The sequence below is a fragment of the Rhinichthys klamathensis genome, unplaced genomic scaffold (assembly GCF_029890125.1).
Source record: "Rhinichthys klamathensis goyatoka isolate OS25496 unplaced genomic scaffold, OSU_Roscu_1.1 h1tg000242l_1, whole genome shotgun sequence".
Classification (NCBI taxonomy): domain Eukaryota; kingdom Metazoa; phylum Chordata; class Actinopteri; order Cypriniformes; family Leuciscidae; genus Rhinichthys; species Rhinichthys klamathensis.
The window spans coordinates 4310061-4336868 of NW_026606764.1; positions in this window are offsets into that span (position 1 = coordinate 4310061).

A 26808-nucleotide genomic window follows, 5' to 3' on the forward strand; every position below is an offset into this window, starting at 1 on the left:
AGCAGTTCTCTCTAATGATTAAGTCAAAGAAGACTTTGTTTACCACCAAAAGACATTTGACCAAGAGCCCCGCTTTGGCGAGATCACGTGGAGAGCGCCCCGAGGGTTTCCTACGAAGATGACAAGACGAGCATTGTCAATTTAAATCCGCACACACAGGATTCCCCGGAGAAAACGCTGACTGAACAATCACATCCACGCATACCCGCACACAAACAACCTTCCTGTATGCATGCATATCTAATTAGTTTTGTCTTATTCTATAGATGTAATTTTAACTGTTCTGTAACTTCGAACCTTAACCCTTTAGGCGCCAGAGGTTTTTTCCTAAAACGTTCGATTTTGACATCTTAATTTCAAAAGGCTATATCTTAAAATTGAAAAAATATAGAGACTTTCTGTAAAGTAGAGAAATATTAAGGATGACCCAAAGTTTATGTAGGGATTACATTTTCCCATCTAATTTGCATATTATGACGTCATATGGTGGTGGCAATCTTGGATTATAGAATTTTCATGAAAAGTCACGTTTAAATGATAAAATGCAGCACTTCTTTCCCCCCAAAATGTCCATCACCTTCTGTATGCTATATTGCACAATACTGAATGCTCAGGTATATAATAAGTAGTAAACAAACTGTGTAAATCATTACTAATAAATGGTAGAAACAAACCGAATGCATGTAGTGATTGGCCTTTTGCTGTAGAGATTTTCCATTTACTAAATACAGTAGGCACTCTGATTCCATGTATGGGGCAAATATATTTTATTCATATGACATAGAAACACAAGTAAACAAGACCTGTTTAGTTCAAACACTCACTCGCACAGATCACGAGTGACATGATACGAGCAGCGCGGCCAGATCTGCCTCGCGCGCGCGCCGAGTGTGCACAGCTCGGACTACTGTCATTGTCATTGCGACTCCTCACCCTGCCTCCACGTTGCCTCGTAACTGTCCTATGAATACTTCGACCTCGTCTAACATACCCAGTGGTATTAGACAAACTCTCCACCACAATACTGTCGCCGCGATTGCGGAGAGGATCTGATAAAATGGCTTACTCGCACACTAGCTCCGCTTTTAATCGCACTGATTCAATGCGCTCTAACTCGAACATTTTGTATAGAAACATGACGTTTTTTTGATTCGGGGATGAAGTATGACATGTCTGCCATCCAGTGGAGGGGAGGTTGAACGAAATTTGACACCCAATTTGACAAAATCGGCCTTTTTTTTCAGTGCCGCGTCTTGTCGAGTAAACTCGACCGTGGCGCCTAGAGGGGTTTATTTCTAAAGAAAGATTCTATAACTCTCCCTCTTGCTAGCTCATAAAACTTTATGACTCCCAAAAGGAATTCCAAGGGAAAATCACAGCTCCCACTTGAATTCTGATGAAGAAAGAGGAATAGACTCTGCAATCTTATATTGTCTATAAGTATAACCACTTAAGAAATGCATAAACATGAATTTGATATTTCCTAGGTCATGGTAGCAGGTATTATGGCTTTATAGTCGTGTGAAGAAACTTTAAAATGCTTGTAATTCTGCATATGAATGTAACTCTATGTTCTTCTACTTTTACCTGCCATGTCTGGTAGCTGTTTGACCGTCTTGTTTTGACTGAACCAGTCATACATAGGATATTACTGTAAAATCTATTGTCCGGTTTGTACAATCTTTCTGGGTAGGAATGGCAAAATGTTATACCATCATAAATGATCCTGACAAGACAAAGAGGAATCTTCTGCGGGCACTTTTCTCCCAGCTGATTGGTGCCTTCATGCCAGAAGGGGCGTGAACCTAAGTGTCCTTAAAGAGACGCGCCGAGCTTCCCTTTGTCCCTTCTGAAAACGCTTCTGAAACTCTTCCTGAAACTCTCTTCCTGAACGCTCTCTTCGATGCTTCATCATGTGACATCGCCTTAGTGTGATGATCCATCGTTTCTCTTTTTGTTTTCTTCAAGTTTATTTTATCTTTTTCGAAGTCTCCTCTGTTCATGTCTTCTCGCGAAGAAAATGAACACAGCCAGACTGGCAAGCTTCACCTACAAGGACATTCAAACACGCCGCGCTCGCTGGACGAACCCGAACTCGTGACACGAGGACAGAGAGGGACACACACGCTTTCTTCACATCAACCACAAAAGAGCTTTACCTGTGCAAGTAACCGTTTACCATTCTTTCGAGGTTTAAGATCTGTGATTCTTGCTGTCTCAAAAGGTTCTGTCTGTGATGAATTTTGCCAAACCAGGGGCCTCATTTATAAACGTTGCGTACGCACAAAAGAAGGCGTACGCCGCTCTCTACGCAATAATTGGTATTTATAAAAAGCAAACTTGACGGTAAAATGTGCGGTCCTTCACGCAAGCTCTGACCCAGGCGTACGCACAAAAACGTGTGAAATGAGAAATGGCGACACCGTCGGCAGAGGGAAGAAACACGTGAAAGTGTGTGAAACTGTAGACCGTTGTGTAAAATAAATGGCAATACTGCCTCTCATAAATAACACAAAGACTTCACAAAGCAAGTCTTACAATTAACAGCCTACACGAACACCCGTTTGATCGATCTGCAACAGAAATGCAAATTAACACATATTTGCAAAAAGAAAAGTAAAATATGTTCTGCAATAATATTGGCATGTTATACAATTCATTCTCATAAATAAGATGGTAAACAGAACGAAATAATGTACAAAACTGATATTCTCGCCAATGTGTCCGTCAGGCGGAGCAGATATACAGTAGATGCAATTAGATAGTCAGATAGATAGATAATTAGGGAGATAGATAGATAATTAGGGAGATAGATAGATAGATAGATAGATAGATAGATAGATAGATAGATAGATAGATAGATAGATAGATAGATAGATAGATAGATAGATAGATAGATAGATAGATAGATAGATTATTTGTCCACTGGGGAAAGTTGTTTTCATAGTAAAAATGTCTTCATCAGCTACGGAATCATGATTCATGCATATGCCTTTAGTTTGTTTTATTTTTGATAAAATAACGTATGACGTAGACCTATGTCTCAATCATTCAGAAAGCTGCAAGAAATTACATTTGCGCTGAACAATTTCCCATTTCCAAGTAGATTATAACCGACATCTGTAGCTTGTCATTTGTTTTTTATTTCGGCCACAGTCCGAGGTTGTGAGGCTACAGCATACGGCGTCTGCAACCTTTTGCCACTCAAGTGCCTTTTTGGCATTAGTAATGCCCACACTGTGCCCGCCAAACAACATTTTTCTCCTCTTTTCCACCTCGCCAACGGTAACTTCTTCACATTGAGTGAAGTTAAGTTTTTTTGATTTCCTCTCTATGTTTGCCATGATTTCGCAATCGATGAATATTAACTTGTGGGCGTTTCACGGACTATTTATGGGCAACTATGGGCGTGACATGAAGCCGCAAAAGCTGCGCTACATTTAGAGTTGATTGTGATTTATTAAGGGAAAAATGCGTAGGATGTGCGTGCGCACGGTTTTATAAATCCGAATATTTCTGTGCGTACGCACGTCCTATGTTTCATCCGTACGCCACTTCTGAAGTTTTATAAATGAGGCCCCAGAAGATCTCTCATCTCCTTACTCTCTCTCTCTCTCTCCCTTCCACTCTTTCTCTCTCGCAACCTCTCTCTCTCACTCCTGTTTGTTATTCGTCTGTCTCGTTAGTGTTACTGTTTAACTGTACATACATAAATCCTGTGTTCAAATGTAGAATTCTGTATCCGTAGTTTCAATTATTAAAACCATATTCTTTATTGATCCTGAAGTGCTCATTTACAAGTCAATGAAATGAATATCTCATAGCTACAAAGTAGGGCTGTGAATCTTTGGGTAGGCAGCGAATCGATTCGATTCACGATTCATAGGTTTTCGATTCGATTCAAGAACGATTTTTGCAAATTCAGAAAGATTCGATTCGATGCGATTCACATTAAAATTCGATGCGATTCGATTAATTCGATTCGATTCTTAATTTTTTATATGCATTCATAGGATTATTTAAATGCTTCCCCCAATGGGTCTTAGTCAGGGTGTGAATTATACAGCGGCCTTCGGGGGTCAGAGAGTGGAAAAAAACAAAAACAAAAAAACAACAACGACATTTTGTCTATTGTTAACGTTAGTTCATGTTAGTTTTTAATGAATCTATTCTTATAAAAAATATTTCCAAAGCCTATAAATTAGCATTTGTAAAAATGTAAACCAAGATTTAAAAAGGCTTTAAAAGTAGTTTATCATGCTAACTATTTTGTAGGAATGGATACACAACCTCCATTGTGAGACTAAAAATACCATGAACTTTCCCAACTAAAACCTTAACTAACGTTTCCTCATGGAATAGCAATCCGACTGAACATTTTCCTTGTGATTCTGAAAGAAAACGCGCCGGCTGTCTACTTGTGCTATTAACGATTATGAATGCAACTTTAATGCGCATCTGATTGATGGATAAACCACGCGCTCTTGCATCTGATTGATGGATAAACCACGCGCTCTTATTTCAGTGTAATTAATGTTGTAGTTATTTCATCAGTTCAGTTTAACGACATTAAGTTACATTTCATTCATCATTCATGATTAATCGGTGTACATTTTAGACTATTATACGTGTTCTCTTTCCATGCATGTAATAAATGCGCACCCTTGAATAAGTGGGGTTTTACTTTAACTGCTCAGGACGGGTATGACCCATTTCCGTAAAACTTCAGTAGCCTATCTTAAAGAAAATAACGGTGACGTTTCCACGCAACGAACGCGTTGTTTCATAGCAGTGCCCGCGCAATGATATGGCAGCTTTATCAATGGCTTGCTTTCTCGATAGAGAGCTGTCATCTGCTCATGTGAACACCAATGGCTGTCCTGAGGAGAGCTCAAACACGGACTGCTCAAAAATCTGCAGATGAGAGCTATATATGGGACCGAGCGCGAGCGAAATCCAGTGAAAGATGGTAAGAGTGCAGCGAGTATGTGAGAGCTGTGAGGACGCGAAATGACGCCGCACAACGCCTCATTAATTCGCGCATGTAGTCATTTAATGACTGTTTTTATGTTTTAAAGCACTGAATCGATATAGAATCGCAAATTATTCGATTCTTAGCATTTTAAATCGAATATTGACCGAAATAACCGATTCACAATTCGAAATACATGTTTCAAGATCGATGCATATGCATCGTCAGGATTTGTAATCGATGCATCGAGAAAACGAATGAATCGTTACACCCCTACTACAAAGCTTTACAAGTTGTTACTATATCAGTAACGTAAATTTTATAAACACGAGAAAATTAATGTTCACTGCCGGAACATTGAGATTTCTTGGAGTTTATAAAAAGGGATAACTTTGTTGAGAAGTTGGTAAGTTAATCTTACGGCTGTTTGCTAGACAAACCGATTGTTTGATAACTAATTAATTCCCTTAAAGTTATCTCATATAATCGATCTGTAATGAGACCATTGATATATGAATGAGGAATTATAATTCGTTATGATTTACCATTCATACATACAATCGATCTGTTTTCAATTTCGATAATATAACTGTAATATGCAAATATATTAATCATATTTCATGATTAATTATTAAAATTCCCTATAAATAATTTGAGCTAATTAAGGCACATCTCAATGTTACTACATCCTTTTAACTGCTTCTCTGGGCCGTGTTTCCCAATCACAGATCCCCACACCAAACACCCGCACCTTAGCTAAATCAGCTGCCGCTTTCATGGCAACTGACAACAGCAAACCAGCACGGTGTGCCGGTGAAATCGTCCCGGGGGGGAACACACTCCTAGCGGAAATTAGTTCCGCTAGATTTGTCACCTTGTGACATATTCCATCCATCCATCCATCTTCTTCCGCTTATCCGGGGCCGGGTCGTGGGGGCAGCAGTCTAAGCAGAGATGCCCAGACTTCCCTCTCCCTGGACACTTCCTCCAGCTCTTCCGGGGGGACACTGAGGCGTTCCCAGGCCAGCCGGGAGACATAGTCTCTCCAGCGTGTCCTAGGTCTTCCCCGGGGTCTCCTCCCAGTGGGACGTGCCCGGAACACCTCCCCGGGAAGGCGTCCAGGAGGCATCCGAAACAGATGCCCGAGCCACCTCAGCTGACCCCTCTCGATGTGGAGGAGCAGCAGCTCTACTCTGAGCTCCTCCCGAGTGACCGAGCTTCTCACCCTATCTCTAAGGGATCGCCCAGCCACCCTGCGGAGAAAGCTCATTTCAGCCGCCTGTATCCGGGATCTTGTCCTTTCGGTCATGACCCAAAGCTCATGACCATAGGTGAGAGTAGGAACGTAGATTGACCGGTAAATCGAGAGCTTTGCTTTACGGCTCAGCTCTTTCTTCACCACAACAGACCGGTACATCGACCGCATTACTGCAGAAGCTGCACCGATCCGTCTGTCAATCTCCCGTTCCATCCTTCCCTCACTCGTGAACAAAACCCCAAGATACTTAAACTCCTCCACTTGAGGAAGGATCTCTCCACCAACCTGAAGTGAGCAAGCCGCCCTTTTCCGACTGAGGACCATGGCCTCGGATTTGGAGGCGCTGATTCTCATCCCAGCCGCTTCACACTCGGCTGCAAACCGTCCCAGTGCACGCTGAAGGTCCTGGTGTGAGGGGGCCAACACGACAACATCATCCGCAAAGAGCAGAGACGAAATCGCGTGGTCCCCAAACTTGACACCCTCCGGCCCCTGGCTGCGCCTAGAAATTCTGTCCATAAAAATTATGAACAGAACCGGCGACAAAGGGCAGCCCTGCCGGAGTCCAACATGCACCGGGAAGAAGTCTGACTTACTGCCGGCAATGCGAACCAAGCTCCTGCTTCGGTCATACAGGGACCGGACAGCCCTTAGCAAAGGACCCGGGACCCCATACTCCCGGAGCACCCTCCACAGGCCGCCTCGGGGGACACAGTCGAATTCCTTCTCCAAATCCACAAAGCACATGTGGACTGGTTGGGCAAACTCCCATGAACCCTCCAGCACCCTGTAGAGGGTATAGAGCTGGTCCAGTGTTCCACGGCCTGGACGAAAACCGCACTGTTCCTCCTGAATCCGAGGTTCCACTATCGGCCGTATTCTCCTCTCCAGTACCCTGGCATAGACTTTCCCAGGGAGGCTGAGAAGTGTGATCCCCCTGTAGTTGGAACACACCCTCCGGTCCCCCTTCTTAAAAAGAGGGACCACCACCCCGGTCTGCCATCCCAGAGGCACTGTCCCCGACCGCCACGCGATGCTGCAGAGGCGTGTCAGCCAAGACAGCCCCACAACATCCAGAGACTTGAGGTACTCAGGGCGGATCTCATCCACCCCCGGTGCCTTGCCACCGAGGAGTTTCTTGACTACCTCGGTGACCTCAGCTAGGGTGATGGACGAGTCCACCTCTGAGCCCCCAGCCTCTGCTTCCTCAATAGAAGACGTGACGGCGGGATTGAGGAGATCCTCGAAGTATTCCTTCCACCGTCCGACGACATCCCCAGTTGAGGTCAACAGCTGCCCACCTCCACTGTAAACAGCGTTGGTAGGGCACTGTTTCCCTCTCCTGAGGCGCCGGACAGTTTGCCAGAATCTCTTCGAGGCCAGCCGATAGTCCTTCTCCATGGCCTCACCGAACTCCTCCCAGGCCCGAGTTTTTGCCTCCACAACCACCCGGGCTGCAGTCCGCTTGGCCTGTCAGCTGCCTCAGGAGTCCCACAAGCCAACCAGGCCCGATAGGACTCCTTCTTCAGCTTGACGGCATCCTTTACTTCCGGTGTCCACCACCGGGTTCGGGGATTGCCGCCTCGACAGGCACCGGAGACCTTACGGCCACAGCTCCGAGCCGCCGCTTCGACAATGGAGGCGGAGAACATGGTCCACTCAGACTCAATATCTCCAGCCTCCCTCGGGATCCGGTCGTGGCTCTGCCGGAGGTGGGAGTTGAAGATCTCTCTGACAGGAGATTCGGCCAAACGTTCCCAGCAAACCCTTACAGTACGCTTGGGTCTGCGGCGTCTGTCCAGCTTCCTCCCCCGCCATCGGATCCAACTCACCACCAGGTGGTGATCAGTTGACAGCTCCGCCCCTCTCTTCACCCGAGTGTCCAAGACATACGGCCGCAGGTCAGATGAAACGACCACAAAGTCGATCATCGACCTACGACCTAGGGTGTCCTGGTGCCACGTGCACTGATGGACACCCTTATGCTTGAACATGGTGTTCGTTATGGACAAACTGTAACTAGCACAGAAGTCCAATAACTGAACACCGCTCGGGTTCAGGTCGGGGGGGCCGTTCCTCCCAATCACGCCCCTCCAGGTGTCACTGTCGCTGCCCACGTGAGCGTTGAAGTCCCCCAGTAGAACGACGGAGTCCCCAGTCGGAGCACTTTCCAGCACTCCTCCCAGAGACCCCAAGAAGGCCGGGTACTCTGCACTGCCGTTCGGCCCGTAGGCACACACGACAGTGAGAGACCTATCCCCGACCCGTAGGCGCAGGGAAACGACCCTCTCGTTCACCGGGGTAAACTCCAGCACATGGCGGCTGAGCTGGGGGGCTATAAGCAAACCAGCCCGTCGCCTCTCACCATGGGCAACTCCAGAGTGGTGAAGAGTCCATCCTCTCTCAAGGAGTGTGGTTCCAGAGCCCAAGCCATGCGTAGAGGTGATCCCGACTATCTCTAGTCGGAACCTCTCAACCTCACGCACGATCTCAGGCTCCTTCCCCGCCAGCGAGGTGATGTTCCACGTCCCTAAGGCTAGTTTCCGTGTCCAGGGATCGGGTCGTCGAGGCCCCCGCCTTCGACTGCCGCCCGATCCTCTCTGCACCGGCCCCTTACGGCTCTTCCTGCAGGTGGTGAGCCCACGGGAAGGCGGTCCCACGTCGCTCCTTCGGGCTGAGCCCGGCCGGACCCCGTGGGGAGAGGCCCGGCCACCAGGCGCTCGCATACGAGCCCCAACCCCGGGCCTGGCTCCAGGGTGGGGCCCCGGCTGCGCCATACCGGGCGACGTCACAGTCCTTGTTTTATTGTGCATCATAAGGGGTTTTTGAACCGCTCTTAGTCTGACCCGTCGCCTAGGACCTGTTTGCCTTGGGAGACCCTACCAGGGGCATATAGCCCCAGACAACATAGCTCCTAGGGTCATTCGGGTACTCAAACCCCTCCACCACGTTAAGGTGGCAGTTCAAGGATATTCCTTTAGCTTTTGTTTAAAAACAGTTAATATAGGTTCTAATCTAATAGAAGTGGGTAGGTCATTCCAGAGTTTTGGGGCAATCGCTACAAAAGCTCGATCTCCGCTTCTCTGTTTAGTTCTAGAAGTCATTAAAACCAGCTGCTTAGCTGACCTTAAAGACCGTTATTTTCATATTTCTTAACCCTTGTGTTATGTTGAGGGTCAATTTGACCCGTTTCGATTTTCAAGTTGTTGGAAATACTGGTTAACCTTTGTTTTTTTTGCTTGATATTTTGTGACTTTTTCTCATTTATCATGATGAACATCCATGCAAAGTTTCAACATGCTGATGTGTTTTGACATATACAAACAAAATTACTGTTACGTTCGTGATGTTCGTGGGTCAATTTGACCCTCATAGACAGCCATTCAAAAGCAACTGTACAGACACAAAATAAAAACATTTATTTTCTGTATGTCAGGGCACTTCAACTCCAGTTCTAACGTGCAAGTGCATCTAAAAGTGCTCTAACCCTAACCAAACACATTTGAAAAAGCTAAAATTACAGTGTTCAGAATTATTTGCAAATTACAGATGAAAATCTTTGTCAGACACAGATAATAAAATAAGCTCTCATTTCAATATTCAAAATACCTAGCTTTTAACCAAAACTTTTATCTAGGATTTTCAAAGGCAGCTTCACAGAACCAAAAAATAAATAAAAAACATTTATTTGATGTATGTTTTTGTTATGTTTGGTTTCTCACTTCCCAGTGAGTGAATAATGACACTAGGAAAATACTGCCCTACAAAGGCAAAAGACCTTAACTCACCAGAGTGTGAAACTGAGAAAAATGACTTTAAAGTTTTTTTGTTGTCCAGCCAATTGTATGATAGGTAGGACAATGAAAATTTGCCAAGTAGTTGTCATAATGAATATATTTATCTACATTAAAAAATATTTAGCTCAAACTTGACCTTTGACCCCTATTCGGAAGTTACTGTATTCTGCCTTTGCATTATTTGCAATACAATAATGGGTCATACAAAGGCAAAATACCTTAACTTCTAATTTATTGACCATTTTGCCTTTTATCACTCTATACAAACATTTCTATGATAACAACGATAGCCTTAAAATAACATTTAGTAAGTTCTGTCTAGTAAGGGTTAATATTACATCAATACAAAATATTACAAAATAAAAAAATTATGAGAAAGACCTTAACTCGCTAGAGTTTGGAACTGAGAAAAATGACTTTAAAGATTTTCAGTTGTCCCTCCAAATTAATTATAGGTAGGACACTGTAAATATGGCAATTAGATGTTTTAGTAATAAAAATTATCTACATAAAAAATCTTGAGCTCAAACTTGACTTTTGACCACTATTTTAAAGTTACTGTACACTCTGCCTTTGCATTGTCAGCAAAAAGTGAGAAGTTATGCCAAGGCAAAAGGCAGTAACTTCCACATTATCAATTGTTGTGGCAAAAATTCATCTCAAACAAACATCACTGCGTAAGAGACACTCAGAGTCAAATTATATAAAATAGAAGAATTTATTCTTGCAAGAATAGGAGCAGTCTAATACACAGTTGTTACCCTGTGCAGAAGAGTGACACACCCCCAGACAGACTGAACTAGCTTTTATCTTAGTTTCAAGGCCTTCTTTCCCCCAGAGCCTTCCTCCCAGTAGTTTTCCATAGACTAAGCCCCCCTGCACCAAATGGCCTTCCGACATCTAGGTCAGAGGTCCCTGTTCGTCTGCTCTCTGGAGTGTCTCCCCCTTCTGCTTCCCCAGGTACATAAACAGAATCTTCTCTCACTACAAGTGAGAGACACACATGTGACATTCTTTGAATCATCTATATTTTACACATTGAATAGGTTCTCTCTCTTATGATATCTGTTAGGGATCAATGACTATTAAAATTTCCACAACAAATTCCCGCTTTTTATCATTCTGATTACCCATAATCATAACAATAAACAATAAGACAAATTTTAAGTCATATCATCACACTTATACTCTTCATCTCTGATTTTTGCATAAATGATCACTCTCCTTGAACCTGTGAAGAAAAGTTTAGAATGAAGAAGCATAAGGCTGTTTTTGTGGGGGAAAGCCCCGTAATATTTTAGCTAGCAAGTAAATATTTTCACGACGCCGGGCTGAACGAGAAATCTCTGTTCCTGCGCTCCTGTAAACAGACCCTCAGTCACGCCAGTAAGGAAAAAGGTAGTTATAACATAGTAAGGAAACAAACAGATAAAAGTATAATAAAAAATCACTCAGTTTCAAACCCTATCTTTGTACGCCATCTCCATATTTCACCTCGGTTTTCCTAACCATATTTTGTTCACTTCTAATTCAATTTAGTAAGCTCTATTTAATGCCATATTTAACAAAATCTAACCAGAGAAGTCTTATAATTTTATCCATTCTTCTAACCAATGCAGTTGTTCAATATTAACTCTAATATTTCCATTACAGACACAATCAATATATTTTCTACATTTACAATCAAATCAATACCTAGTTTGATTCAATCAAACAAAATCATCACAAAAACAGATTCTTCTGTTAAACTTAAACCATCAGTTGTGTTGATCATCTCGTTCGCCCCACGGACGTTCTGTGTTCTTTTACCTTTAACTTTTAATTCAAACATGCTGTGGTTCTACTTAATAAGCTTCAACAATTATCCCTACCATTTACATTAATTAATAGATCTTCTCTTCCCAAAAACATTTTCCTTAAATATTTCCTAATGAATAAGTAACCAATCAAATCTTTTGATCTACTGTATATCAATACTAAGCCCTATTTTGATTTAATCAAATCAAATCCTCAAAATAATCACAAAACCACATTCTTAAACCATTAGTTGGTTCACATCCTCCTCCAGGCGTGTTGATCATCTCGTTCGCCCCATGGACTATGGGATGGTTGTGGCCTGTTGGTGTTGTCTAAGGTGAGAGGCTTGGACCCAGGTGTCACACTCTCCAACCATTTTCTGATCCTTATAAGGTTTTCCCTTATATCACGACCGCACCCCCACTGGAGTGAACTGTCACCTGTGAATGGAGACCTTAAGTATTTTGTTAGTGACCGCTTGTCTAGCCGCTCGTCCCCTTTGGTGTGACCTGTGGAATCAACAACCTGAAACATTATCTCCGGATAATTTCTTGCTCACTTAATAGCACTCGGTCCTTTTCCCCTGAAAAACACATATCCACTTTGCTTACGTTAACAAGTCAATATTCATACATTTGGAAACACAATCAGTTCAGCTTGATGCAATCCATCCTGACATTCTGTAAAAGGAAAATTTTAAGTTATGCGCTGCGCAGGTGTAGCACCTTTCTGCCACAATAATAACCCAGGCCAGGACAGTTAGCCAAATTCATCCATAACCATTATTTTATTGGGCATATTTTGCCCTGTCTCCCAATCCTGCATGCTCTCTGTAAAGAGAAACAAATTTCGAGGTTATTGTCAGATAGTAAAGTACGTAGTTTCTTTTGTCTACTGTTCTCCCGTGTCCTTCGATGCCCTGGCGTTTCCTGTTGAAACAATCTTTGTTATTGGTGTGTGCAGCACACTCACAGACATCAATTTTGTTAGGCAGAAAAATGGCTTCTTTCAGGGCTTTTATCCAAATACCCCTAGTGTTCTCCCAACATTTATTCAGCAAATGTGAACCCCTTAATAAACCATATTTGGCAATTGTTATACCATCTCCCTCTTGATGCATTAATCAACTCATGCATCAATTTAAACTAATTTGATTTGCCATCAACACCAACCCAAACGGCGTCCTTCAGCCAAATTTTCCTCCAGACATCTTTCCCTGTCTCTGAAACAAAAATATTACATTCTTCACTTAAAGCCACAATCTCATCATCTTCTCGCAGTATTTGAAGGACAACGGCCCTGAGTCTCACAGCAAATCCCGCTTTTCAGGCCTGTTGTTTGGTCTCTCAAGTCAGTCATCTACAAACATTTCCAAAGTCATCAATTGTTTCTATCAGGTCAGGTCGTGCTGTACAGACTTGGTCATTGTCAGTCAATCATTTCTCCCCCTTTGTTCACAATAATCATAAATGTGAGAGGCTCTCTTGATAATTTCATGTTGACTTAGCCAATATGTCACTTTGTTGTTTCCCTCAAATCTACAACATTTTCATTTATCTCAGCCCATGCCAGATGGTGATCTACTACAATTCCAATTTACTGATCTTCAAATCTACATTATGTATGACAAAAGTATTACTACCAGACAGAGCTTGATGGCCAATCAACTTAAAGCTTGTCCCATGTTCTGTATTGTCTTTTCATCAGAATTATCAGCTTCTTTAAAATTTTTCATTTGCCTTAACCCATCTGTAATGATAAACTCATTCCAGAGGTTAATGACGCAATATACACACCATTCAGGTGGAATATTAGTGCCCCAAACTAATACATACAAGACATAAAGTGCGGTCACTAGCACACGCACTCATTCTAGACACACATATGTTAACTGTTCATTTTCAATATTCACTTTTCTTTATATTATTGCTTAAAGATTTAAATTTTAAATAAGATTTTAACCTTTTCATTTTTCCTGTAGCTTCTACCTAATTTTACTTCTGTTCATTATTCATTTGATTTTTAGACAAGTCAGCTGGGTTGTTTTGTTTCATTATCATTATTTTGCTTCAGCTTGCTCCAGCAGGCCGATAACAGAAAGACAGACACAGTTACCATCCCTTCCTCCAACTCAGGCAGTCTCTCTCACTATAAATAAATAATCTTTTTCAACAGCCTTCTAAGGCTGTAACTTAGACAAAATGTAATATTAAATTAATTACAATAACCTTTGACCATTCACCTTTGTTATCCAGACTTTTCTCAAATCTACAAAAGCTGTCTTCATCTTTAGCCACCACCATGTCTAACGACCTTCAAGAGTTAAAACTATGTTATAACATATTAGTTCAAAATCAACACTATGATTTTCCTTGCCCATAAGGCAACCAGTACATAAAAAAAATTGTATTACTGTCTCCACAACAACCAATGGGAATCACTTCATGGCCTCAGCTGGCTCTTGAAAGCCCACTCCTGTTCGCCCTTTATCTATAATCTCCATCAGGGTGTTTTCCCCTGGCATATTTGCAGACGCTTGTCACAATAAAAAAACAAGCCATACAACTAATGCGGTTTCTTCTGGCGAGTGGTATATATCGAGGAGCTTTGCTTTATTGGGGAGACATGCCGTGACTCGTCACCGCGTCATCTCCCCTTAACGCCATAAGGACGCTGCTGGCCTCACAGCTCCTGCTCAACCCTCATACCTGTCTCACATAACACACCTCCATTCAGGAGATGCCCAATGACTTTACGTGATCCACTCTGGCTTGGGTTGCCCCCTGTCAGGCCAATAGAAGGTCGTACCCGTCATAGAGATGGCCACTCGTGCCCACTGGTGACCGCTCTTTCCAATCACACAATCAGTTCTCTTCAACAGAACTCAGCTGTTTTCTGGAGCTTAGGAAAGGCACGTTCAAGAGTCATCCAGAGCCATTCCGATTGCCTAATAGTGTTCACATAGGGAGACAGATTAATAACAACAGTATTTAATCACTTAAATCCATTAACTATCTTAAAAGCAGCAACCTAGCTACTTGGATTATACTCAGTGAATTTAGATCACAACTGTACATTCAGTGTACATTTCCTCTGTAGCCGGAGCCATCGGTCCTGAATGGTGGAGACTAAATGAGACAAAGAAGTTACTGGTCCTAAAATAAGCTAATCAAAATGTCATCTCTATCTGTATTATTATTTTAAATACTTCTTTAAAGTCATTCAGTTTTATTTTTAAAACATCTCTGTGTCTATGATCCTTCAACTGAAACACTGTGCTTTACTTATTATCACAGATACCAGCTTTTAGCTGACTCATTGAATGAGAGAGACTCTGAGACTCTATTGGATGGTACACTGCTCTCTCATATACTTCTAACATCAAACATTTATCTATCATCTTTTAACTCTATCCCAGCTTAAGGCATCTTTGCCAGAAATTACATACGGTTTCAAATAAACATATTATTTATATTTGTCTTTTGCCCACCTCAGGGAATTTAGACATTACAAATTTTCCACTCAGATTGAGTCTGTTGCACTGGCAGTTTCAGGCACAGCACACATCAGATTTTAGATAAGCGAACTGTTTCATTACAGCCCATAACAAACTTATCTTTTGAAAGCAAAACATCAGCTTCTAGTTCTTTCATGGTCAACTTTTCAAGCGGTTTGTTTAATCATATGCCTTTCAACACATTTTACATTTAGCAACTGTTAATTCAGTAGCCTACTGCATCTGCTTATTTGTTCTTACATAATGGTAATTATTCTAGTTCTCAATAACGTTTCACATTTCTCAATCTCAATTTTAGTTGTCAAGTTCTCAATTACCATAACTTAATATCTGACCTCAAAGTTTTCTCTTCTAGGAGTTTATCAGTCTCCAATCAGGATTCACACTAACTTTTACAAGGCTACTGCCTCTTTTGCAGTTATTATAAATCATCTTTGAGATCTGTCTCTCTATATTACCTGAACCCTTTTAAAAATGCTTAATTAAAACACAATTCTCCTTCTAGTTACCTTTACTATATTTTGCAACTCACATTTGTTGCAGTCATTCATTTTGCATCAACCTGTATTCAATTCACTTATAAAAAATTACTATTATAGATCTTTTCTTCAAAAGGATTCACTTTAAGATCAATCTTTTGACCTTGTTTTTTATCTCTTATTTCTCAGACCAAAAATTGTCACTGTCGTCATTTAAACACTGATCTATTTTCAAACCCACACTATTATCAGAAATGTGTCACGTGTTAAATGGTCCTGTTGACCACAGTCAAGACAATCTCTGTCATCTGGTTGGTTCGTGTGTCAGCCTCAACTACAGCATCAGACACCTTGCAGTTTGATCACTGTGAGCTTCCAAAGGGCTTCAACTAGCTGCACTTGAAGCAGTGTGTGTCCCATTCAGGAATGTAAACAGACCCACTGATAAGCAGTTCTCTGTATTCCTTTGACCATCCACCAATGGCGGATTCAATCACAATAGCCAAATCATACTCTTTATCATTATTATTGGCAGAACATAATTTCATGAGCAGCACAGAAAATGCTCAAAATATTCGAATTTGTTTTCTGTCTTTACCTTAGTAATTTGGTATTATCATCAACAACACTAATTACAAGTACTGTTGCTGTTATCCCAGCTTATCTTTTACAAAACATCATCTGCAAATCTCTTCAAAGTGAGATCTTCAGAGCAGAGCTGTTTACAGCATTTGCTCTCTTCTGTCTCTCTATTTATTTATCTATTTATTTATTTTCCCGGACTGTTCAGTTACTCTTCATAAAGTGTAACAATTTGTACATCATTATTTTCATTACAACTGGTTTGAAGCCTTTTTCCTTCCATTACATGGTTAGTCTGCAGATTCAACTTAATATTATCATTATTTTATCAAAATCTAGAATTGTTCCCCATTCTGCTTAAAACATTCTTCATATCATGTTAATCCCTGTCAATCATACAATGCCTTATTTTATTCTAAAACTTTTCATATCATTTAAACAGTTAATTTGACTTCTATAAATTCTGTCAGACATTTTATTTTCATCACATATAGTTTTCTACTATATTTCTTCTCAATCTTTCCCTACATGCCAGTTCCTTCATTATCTAACCAGTACATGATTGTTTGCTTACAATCCCCACACCCACGTGTCTCAACCTTTTGTTTTTTCACTTCCCTCTTCCACCAAGTCTCACTTACAGTTCAGTTCCCTCTATTTCACACAGACAGCCTTATTGCTTCTTGCTACTTCAATCCTTGTCATATAAATTTAAGTTCTATAGACATCCCATGTCATGCATCCATTATCTGTTCACATTTTTACACACATGTTGAACGCAGCCACAACAACCTTTTGTCCCGCTGCCCTGTTCCACTGATTCTCGCACACTCTTAGTCTATTTGTGCTCAGTGTTCCCTCCCTGGGGAAATCATGGTATTTTCTCAGTTTTTTTCAATATCTAAAACATACATTTTTTTCCCCATACTTTCCTAGTTCTACAGAAAACCGGTGTATCAAATTTCGCAAGCTTGCTTTTGAGACATCCCCATACTGGCTGCTTCTCTGTTCTCTGTGGATTTCTCTTCAACGCGCGTTTTCTTTAATCTGTTAGGCGTCCCTAAACAAATCCGATTCTTTTCTTTTAACCCAAATCAGTCGGGTTGCACTATTAGTGCCCTCCTAATTATGGTTTACCAAAAAAATTCTGGTTCCCCCTAATTAGCCTCAGCACCCAAAAACAATTTGCTCCGTGGTGGAACAACTAATTTTCAGGGTACCTATCTGTTTGAAATCTCTTGATCTGTTACAGTTCTCACTTAATCCCAGATAATTTATCTGCTTGAAATTTCTTGTTCTGTTACAGACCTCAATTAATCTCAGATTGTTTCCTCTCGTATCTGTTTGAAATTTCTTGATCTATATAGATCTCAATTAATCTCAGATTACGTACCACAGAAACAGCCTTCAGCCAATATGGTTCAATTTCACTCTTCTCCCCACTTAAACTGAATTTAATTAACTTACCCAAAAGAAAATAAATTGAACTGTCTCTTACCAGAGATGCTTCTGTTGCCACCTGCGGGTTCTTTAGGTTCCAGTGGTCGATTCTCCCGGCCCTGATATCGGTCGGCCCCTCTCTCTCAAGTTTACGAGGTAGAGCTGGAACTTACTTAGTCCAGGTGGCCAAACACCGTCCGATCTCAGGTCCAGGAGGCACGTCCAAGGAATGTCACTTCTGACACCAAAACTGTTGTGGCAAAAATTCATCTCAAACAAACATCACTGCGTAAGAGACACTCAGAGTCAAATTATATAAAATAGAAGAATTTATTCTTGCAAGAATAGGAGCAGTCTAATACACAGTTGTTACCCTGTGCAGAAGAGTGACACACCCCCAGACAGACTGAACTAGCTTTTATCTTAGTTTCAAGGCCTTCTTTCCCCCAGAGCCTTCCTCCCAGTAGTTTTCCATAGACTAAGCCCCCCTGCACCAAATGGCCTTCCGACATCTAGGTCAGAGGTCCCTGTTCGTCTGCTCTCTGGAGTGTCTCCCCCTTCTGCTTCCCCAGGTACATAAACAGAATCTTCTCTCACTACAAGTGAGAGACACACATGTGACATTCTTTGAATCATCTATATTTTACACATTGAATAGGTTCTCTCTCTTATGATATCTGTTAGGGATCAATGACTATTAAAATTTCCACAACACAATATTTGGTTGCTGATCACCATTAACAAAATCATTATAGTAACACCTGTATAAAATCTAGTGATCATGGCATTTATTTTGTATGATTTACACTTATAGACATCTACTTATTACTACCCTGTGCTTTGGTTGCATTCTGGTGGCATTATTAATACATGAGACATGGCAAAATACCTCCATAGCGGTAAGATCTTCAATTGGTACCGAGTGGCATAAGACTTGATAAACGCGCGTTCAAAATGATCACGATAAAACAGGTCCTCGCGCACATTCGACCCGGGGACTCGTTTATAGTATATTCGTGTTCGAAGGTGTCATGCTCCTCGTACGTTCACGAAAAGTACGAAGTACGAACGCAGTGCTTTCCATCTTAAAACTCGGTGGGGAGCGCGCTCTGGACTACCTAGACGACTAATGCATTTATAGCACAACCTTCTGTGTTCTGCGTCTTTTCAGTAGCGGTGGTTTCAGCTGTCTGCCCTATTATTGTGCAGTGCACTTCGCTCGTCCCGCGGATTTATTCCGGACAGTGTGATTGTAGGTACAACCCGCTTGTAACAGCTTGTCTGATGTTGTATGCACCAACAATTCTTGCTGCATTATGTTGTATGCACCAATATACCGTTGTTGCTTCATTATTATCACTCTGTGATATATTAGTCGCGCGTCGGCTCGACCGTGTTCAGGGCGGAGCTGAAGGCGCCGGCGAAGTTTTGGCACTCTGCCAGCTAGATGCATGATTGTTTCAACCTGATCTGGGTGAGGCGGGGATTTAGTTCTTTGTTGTATTCACCTGCTACGGCGTGTGTAACATTTTTTTCTGTCAACTCTGCATATATCATTCGCGATGGATAGCCTATCACACGTTTTTCATATGGAGCGGGTTCAGACCATACTAAATGTTCTGACCGCATTAGTGCAGGACAAAGCTCTGAGGACATCAGAAGTTACAGGGACTGATGGCAGCTGTACAAAGTACACAGGCTACATCGTAATTTCAATTTTAATGGAGAGCAAAACAAAGGCAGAACACCGTACAATCTGAAAGGTAGCATATTTGATAGAACGCCAGCACCGTAACTTCATATTGACGCGCGGCTAAACAAAGGCAGAGTACCGTAACTCAAAATGAGCGTTCCAAAACAAAGCCAAAGAGCGGTAACTGGTGTTACGGTGTTCTGCCTTGGTTTCTCACGGGCTTTTGGAAGTTACTGTTAAGACAACCCATTATTTTCTCGAAAAAACGACGGAATTGACTCAAGATACTTATCCACATGATAAAGGGGGTCTTGAATGTGCCAAAAATATAAAAAACTAATTTTCGACCAAACACGAAGTTACGGTCTTTTGCCTTTGCACGGCAGAATAGGTCTTAAGAAACTAGGGAAAGTTAACTTAGGAAAATGAAAAATTTTCGTTCAGTTACGATGTTCAAAGCATAAAATGTAAAAAAGGAAAAAAAAAAATATGCAAAAAAATCAGTATACTGTTTATTTTCCAATTTTGTCAAAACAAAACTGTTTTAAAAAAATGTTTTAAAAACATTTTCATAAATCAGATTTTCAGATATAATGTTTTTGTAATGTTTGACAAATGTTGATATTAAAAGTTTACAGTTTGTATCTAAATCTTTGTTGTTTTTCATAGTGTGATTTTTGAGGAATTGTATTGAATCCAATTAGGGTCAATTTGACCCGGTCCATAAGGGGAGTACACAGAATTCGAACAGAACACAAGGGTTAATCAGATTTGCTAAATACAGCGGAGCCATACCATGCAATGATTTATAAACAAAAAATAAAATTTTAAAATGTATTCTGTGGTCGATCGGTAGCCATTTTAAAGTGGTCAAAACTGGGGTGATATGGTCTCTCTTACGAGTACCTGTCAAGAGTCTTACAGCTGCATTTTGGACCAATTGTAAGCGATTAATCAATGATTTATTTATGCCGACGTTTAGTGAGTTACAGTAGTCTAGTCTTGTAAATATAAAAGCATGAATGAGTTTTTCGAGATCACGCATGGTCAAACATGGTTTCACCTTTGCTAATAATCTCAAATGATAAAAACAAGACTTGACCACAGAATAAATCTGTCTCTCGAACTTGAGATCACTATAAAAAAAACCCCCTAAATTTCGAACTAATGGCTTACAGAAAGGGGCTAGATCACCCAGATCAACAGAATTATTTGAAACTCCAAACCATACAACTTCAGTTTTTTCTTCATTCAGTTTAAAAAAATGTAAGGATAGCCATGATTTAATGTCATGTAAGCAGTCCCACAACAACTCTATTTGGTTTTTGCTATTCTTTTTCAGAGGGAGATAAATTTGCATATCATCTGCATAAAAGTGAAAAGGGATTCCATGTTTCCTAAGAATTGACCCAAGTGGTAACAAATACAATGAGAACAAAATTGGGCCAAGAATGGACCCCTGTGGAACCCCACTGAGCATGGGTGCGGGTTGTGAGTGCTCTTGACCAATATTTACAGAGAAGATTCTATTTAAAAGAAAGGACTTGAACCATGCAAGTGCTGTACCACAAATTCCAACATCATTTTCAAGGCGTGTGAATAAAATCTCATGGTCGATGGTGTCAAATGCAGCGCTAAGGTCCAATAAAACAAGAACTGCTGAGGACCCTGAGTCAACTGCAGTCAATAGATCATTTGAAACTCTAATCAAAGCAGACTCAGTACTATGGTAAGCCCTAAAACCTGACTGAAAAATCTCAAATACATCGTTTTGAAGCAAATAGGTATTAATTTGATTCAGAACGACCTTCTCCAAAACCTTCGATAGAAAAGGTAACTTCGAAATTGGCCGATAATTTGATACAACCGCAGAGTCAAGATGTGTTTTTTTTTAACAGAGGTTGGACATAGGCATGTTTAAACTGCTTAGGAACAATTCCATTTAAAATAATATTATTTATGATAGATAAAATACTCGGGCCAAGAACATCAAAAGCTTCCTTTACTAACCTCGCTGGAATAATGTCTGATAAACAGTCAGTTGGTTTTGACTGTTTAATTATCTCGGTTAGTGACTGCAAGGAGATCATCTCAAAATGATCAAAACTAACAGATAATGTCCGGGCAACTGAAGGATTCAACTCCCGTTCGAACATCCATACTTACCCGTCCGACACCGTAAGCATTGAACTCTCGTCAGACACCGCGAGAGCTCTCCCAGCCAAACAACCAGGCTCTCCTTGAAATGCCAGCCCGCCAATCTCTGCGCTTTTCGGGGGGTCTTTAAGCAGGCGGCTGTCCTTTATTCACTTTGCTTTATGGGGAGTACTCTGGGTTCGGGCCCAATTTCCGAGCTCGGAGCCCTCCCCCCGGACAGCACGCCAAATACGCATAACCATTTATTCTCTGATCATTTGTAAGTGTGAACTCGTGAATTTATGTATTATTAACAAGGTTCGGGAAGAACAAGTTCTAATGATCAAACAATCAAGTCATTCCAGCCAGCTGTCAGCAATCAGTAATCAACAGGTCCACTCAATCAGCACGAGTAAAGCCTATAAATATACTCAGTCGACTCACCCATATTCATCGACAGTTTTCAGCATCCCTCCACCACCCCATCTCCTCACACTTACCTAGTTATCTTCCTAAACAGAGATACGGGGGGAGTACTCTGGGTTCGGGCCCAATTTCCGAGCTCGGAGCCCTCCCCCCGGACAGCACGCCAAATACGCATAACCATTTATTCTCTGATTATTTGTAAGTGTGAACTCGTGAATCAAGAAGGGGGACCGGAGGGTGTGTTCCAACTACAGGGGGAACAGTAAGGTTTTTCATCCCGGTCATGGAACACTGGACCAGCTCTATAGAGGGTATGTGCATGACGTCACCGTCGGCCGAAGTGAATGCGGTCACGCCCACTAAGTGGCAAAAAGACTAAGCGGCAGCATTTGTTTTCAGCGTGAATGCCGTGAAAAACACACAAAACACATCTAAAACGGGAAAGAGCTTTGCGATTGACTGTACAACTAGATTTGACCAGAAATCTGAGGTACTGTATATTTTTACAGACTGCAAAAAGCTACAGAACAGACTATATTCTGCATAATTGGATGTTTTTAAATAAACACTGACAAAAAAACTATACAAGTTTTAGGGCTGGACGATATGATGATATACAGTATAACATTAATGTAAGTGATCACTCGGATTTAGACCTATCTATATTGTATTTATATAAAACGTTTACAGGCAAATTTTCTTAATTTATTTCCCCGGCGTCGAAATCAGGCACATATAAATGTCAGGAAACACGATTCCTGGCTGCATGTCAATATCCATGGATCACTGGATCTTTGATAAGTTGTAAGGAACACTATATCGAGTCCAACTTTTAGTTTAAACTGATAATAGTTTGTTTTACTCGTGTTTTCGCAGTTTCCCCTATTAACTCCAGCTCTTTAGCTCTTTTGCCACTCAGTCCGGCTGAGGGAGGCGTGTTCCGGCGGGAAAGTGACGTTAATGCATTCCCTCTATACCCACTCCAGGGTGCTGGAAGGTGCATGGGAGTTTGCCCATCCAATCCACATGTGCTTTGTGGATTTGGAGAAGGCATTCGACTGTGTCCCTCGCTGCGTCCTGTGGAGGGTGCTCTTGGAGTATGGGGTCCGACACCCTTTGCTAAAGGCTATCTGTACGGCCCTGTACGACCGGAGCAGGAGCTTGGTTCGCATTGCCAGCAGTAAGTCAGACTTGTTCCCGGTGCATGTTGGACTTCGGCAGGGCTGCCCTTTGTCACCGGTTCTGTTCATAATTTTTATGGACAGAATTTCTAGGCACAACGATTTCTAGGCGCACACGATTTCGTCTCTGCTTTTTGCAGATGATGTTGTCTTGTTGGCCTCATCAGACCAGGACCTTCAGCATGCACTGGGACGGTTTGTAGCTGAGTGTAAAGTGGCTGGAATGAGAATCAGCAACTCCAAGTCTGAGGCCATGGTTCTCAGTCGGAAAAGGGTGGTTTGCCCGCTTCAGATTGGTGGAGAGGTCCTGCCTCAAGTAGAGGAGTTCAAGTATCTTGGGGTCTTGTTCATGAGTGAGGGAAGGATGGAACGGGAGATTGACAGATGGATCGGTGCAGCTTCTGCAGTAACTTCTATGCTCGATGTCTATGCTCGATGTCTATACTTCTATGCTTCTATGTGTACCAGTCAGTCATGGTGTCAAACTCAGCAGTACACTAAAAACAGGTGGTTATGTTTAATGACTTTGTGAATTAAGTTTAATGAGTGTGATGAGTTTAATTTTTTTCTAATAAATATCTCTACTGTTTTTATACGTTCACGTTAATTCATTATCATTTCCACAACACCCTGTCATTTTCATCACCACACACATTTTTTAAAAATATTTTAAAAGTTCTCATCACACATTAAACATGTATCCACAATTTATGAGATCATGCTCTATTTAATATAAAAATTCAAGTTATTTATTTTCTAATAAGCTCTTGCCCAAACCAATATTACATTTCAGAGTGTGACAGGTGTACAGTTCAGCATTTGGTCCTTCGGGCAGTTAATTGATCTCATTAACAAATGTATAATTATTGTACATTGTGGAAAAACTGATAAAACTAGTTACAAAAATTATCTTAGACAATTCTTGAGTGGCATAAGTAATTCTATTTTTAAGTAACAGCTGTATATTGAGGAGGAAATTACATTTGTTCATTGCAGGTTGGATTTTTTTTTAAATACTAACAATTTCTCTTGTAATCTAAGTTTGTCCTCTTACAGACCTTAAAACTAGACAAATTATTTAAACTTATGAGACTGCGTTACGTGACTTTTGAACAAGTTTTTTTTTAATTCAACTTCACAAGGCTAAAAGTACCCCTAGTTGAAGAAACGATAGGTATAGTAGGTCTAAATCCAGGTGATCACTTATATCAATGTTATATATATCGTCATATCTTCCAGCCCTAAGACTTGTCAGTGTTTATTTAAAAACATCAAATTAAGCAGAATATACAATGATAAATATTTAATTGATGAGTTGTCAATACAATATATTACAATACAATATATATGGTATGATTTTACCCCAAACTTCAACATATTGAGACAAAATGATAATTGGAAATCCAACTTTCGCTGCCTGGAGTCCAGTTGTTTCTGTGAATTGCAGTGATTCGTTTGCTTCTCTGTAGCTTTTGGAAATCTGTAAAAAATATACCTTTGATTTCTTGTCAATTCTGTTTGTACAGTCAATCTCAAAACTCTTTCCCGGTTTAGATGTGTTTGGTGCGTTTTTTCGCGGCATTCATGGTGAAAACCAATGCTATCTCTCAGTATTTTTGCCACTCAGTAGGCGTAATCGTTGCGACTGCGGCTGACAGTGACATCACGCGCATACACTCTATTATACACCTTAGCAACTTTATTTACTTTTTACCCATAGGTTCAGCAGTTAGAATTTATTGCAATTATTTTCTTTTAAAATTAGTGGCTTGTTTCCATTGTACTGTGGCTTGATAACGCTGTGTAATGGCTTGTTTCCATTGTGTTGTGAACTTACGTCTGCTTTTTTAAATTCCGTTGTGTTGTGGCTTGATTTTGTTGTGTTGTGAACTTATGTTTGCTTTTTTTTTATTCCATTGTGTTGTGGCTTGTTTCCGTTGTGTATTGGCTTAACCCCCTGGGGTCGGCGATCTGTAACTCAGCGAATACTCAGTCACACAGGCACGAAATGTTTTTCGTTATGAAGCTGAAATTCTCTTCTTTTAAATGAAGTAATTTATATACAAAACAAATATTCTCAGTTTATGTAATCTGTATGAAGAGAGATGTCAGTCTTTTTCCTTTCAGCTCATTATAGCGTATGACGACATCAGCTGGATAAAACATCCAAAAAGTTACCTCAGAAGTCCTGGTATAGTTTCATTTCGAGGAGCACGGATCCAGCTGATGAAGTAAGTTTATTCTTAAGTGCTTTGTTCTAATCGCGTTATTGAATAGTGTCTGTAAACTGCACAAAGACTGTTTAAATATGAATTGCGTGTCTGTGTGTGAATGAATGAATGGCACTGTGTGTGAATGAATGAATGGCACATTGCGCATGCAATGTTTTTTACAGATGTACATCGCATCTGTGCGTTCATTCACTCTCGCTCCTACATTAGTAAACGTTATTTTTACATGAACACATCCAAACTATATTGCTATAGCGTACTGAGATTTGTTCTAATCGCGATATAGAATAGTGTCTGTAATGACAACATTTCGTTGACTAGTTTTGGATAGATTATAAAGATTTTACTCTAAAATAGACCAATGCAAGCTAGGCTATATCAAAATAATGAATCCTTAACTTTGAAATATGTATGATAAAATGTATTGGCCTACTTTAAAAAATAATACTTTATAAGAGATTTATGGAAAAAGACAATTTTCTTTTCAAGATGTTTCCAACTCTAACTTTGAACCAATTCTATAGAATGGCCCATATAACCTATTTGAACAGGATTTGTTTCCAGGTATGACTATAAATGTGCTTTTGACTTTCATTTATATTTTGATTATCTATATATATATATGTGTGTGTGTGTGTGTGTGTGTGTGTGTGTGTGTGTGTGTATTGTCCTCGCATTCTTTCTTGTATGACACACCTGGATGAAAGGCTCATTATTATGCGGGTCTTTGTCTTCTCAGGTGAGAACCATCTAATTATACATGAGGGGGTTGGGCCGTTCACACCTCCATGCATATTGCCTTTCCAAACAAAAAAATGTTTTTCACAATTTAAAACAATCTATTGTTTTATGTGAATGATTAGGCAGGATGATTTTCAGATCATTTTGAAGCAAAAACTCTAGGCGACAACATCCATTAGTTAAAAGTCTTGTGGACACATATTAGGGCTGTCAAAATTGCTCAAAAATGACGTTCGAATATTCCCTCCAAAAAAAACACATATATTCGAACTATTCGAATATCTGGTTGCGCATTTTGTCAAAGACGCGCATTACGCCAATAACAGGACAAATTAATACAAAGAGACACAACTACTTGTATAGGTAGTTTATTTAAGTTTAAACATATTTGACAACGTATTAACTTACACAAAACCAAGTAAATCAACTAATGGCCAAGACCGCAGACCTTACTCTCGCTCACACTCGCAGGCTCTCTCTCTCTCGCCCTCACGCTCTCTGCGCATAACGGTTTAAATGAACAACAATAAACAAATGTTGAGTGCTGATCAAGAGTTT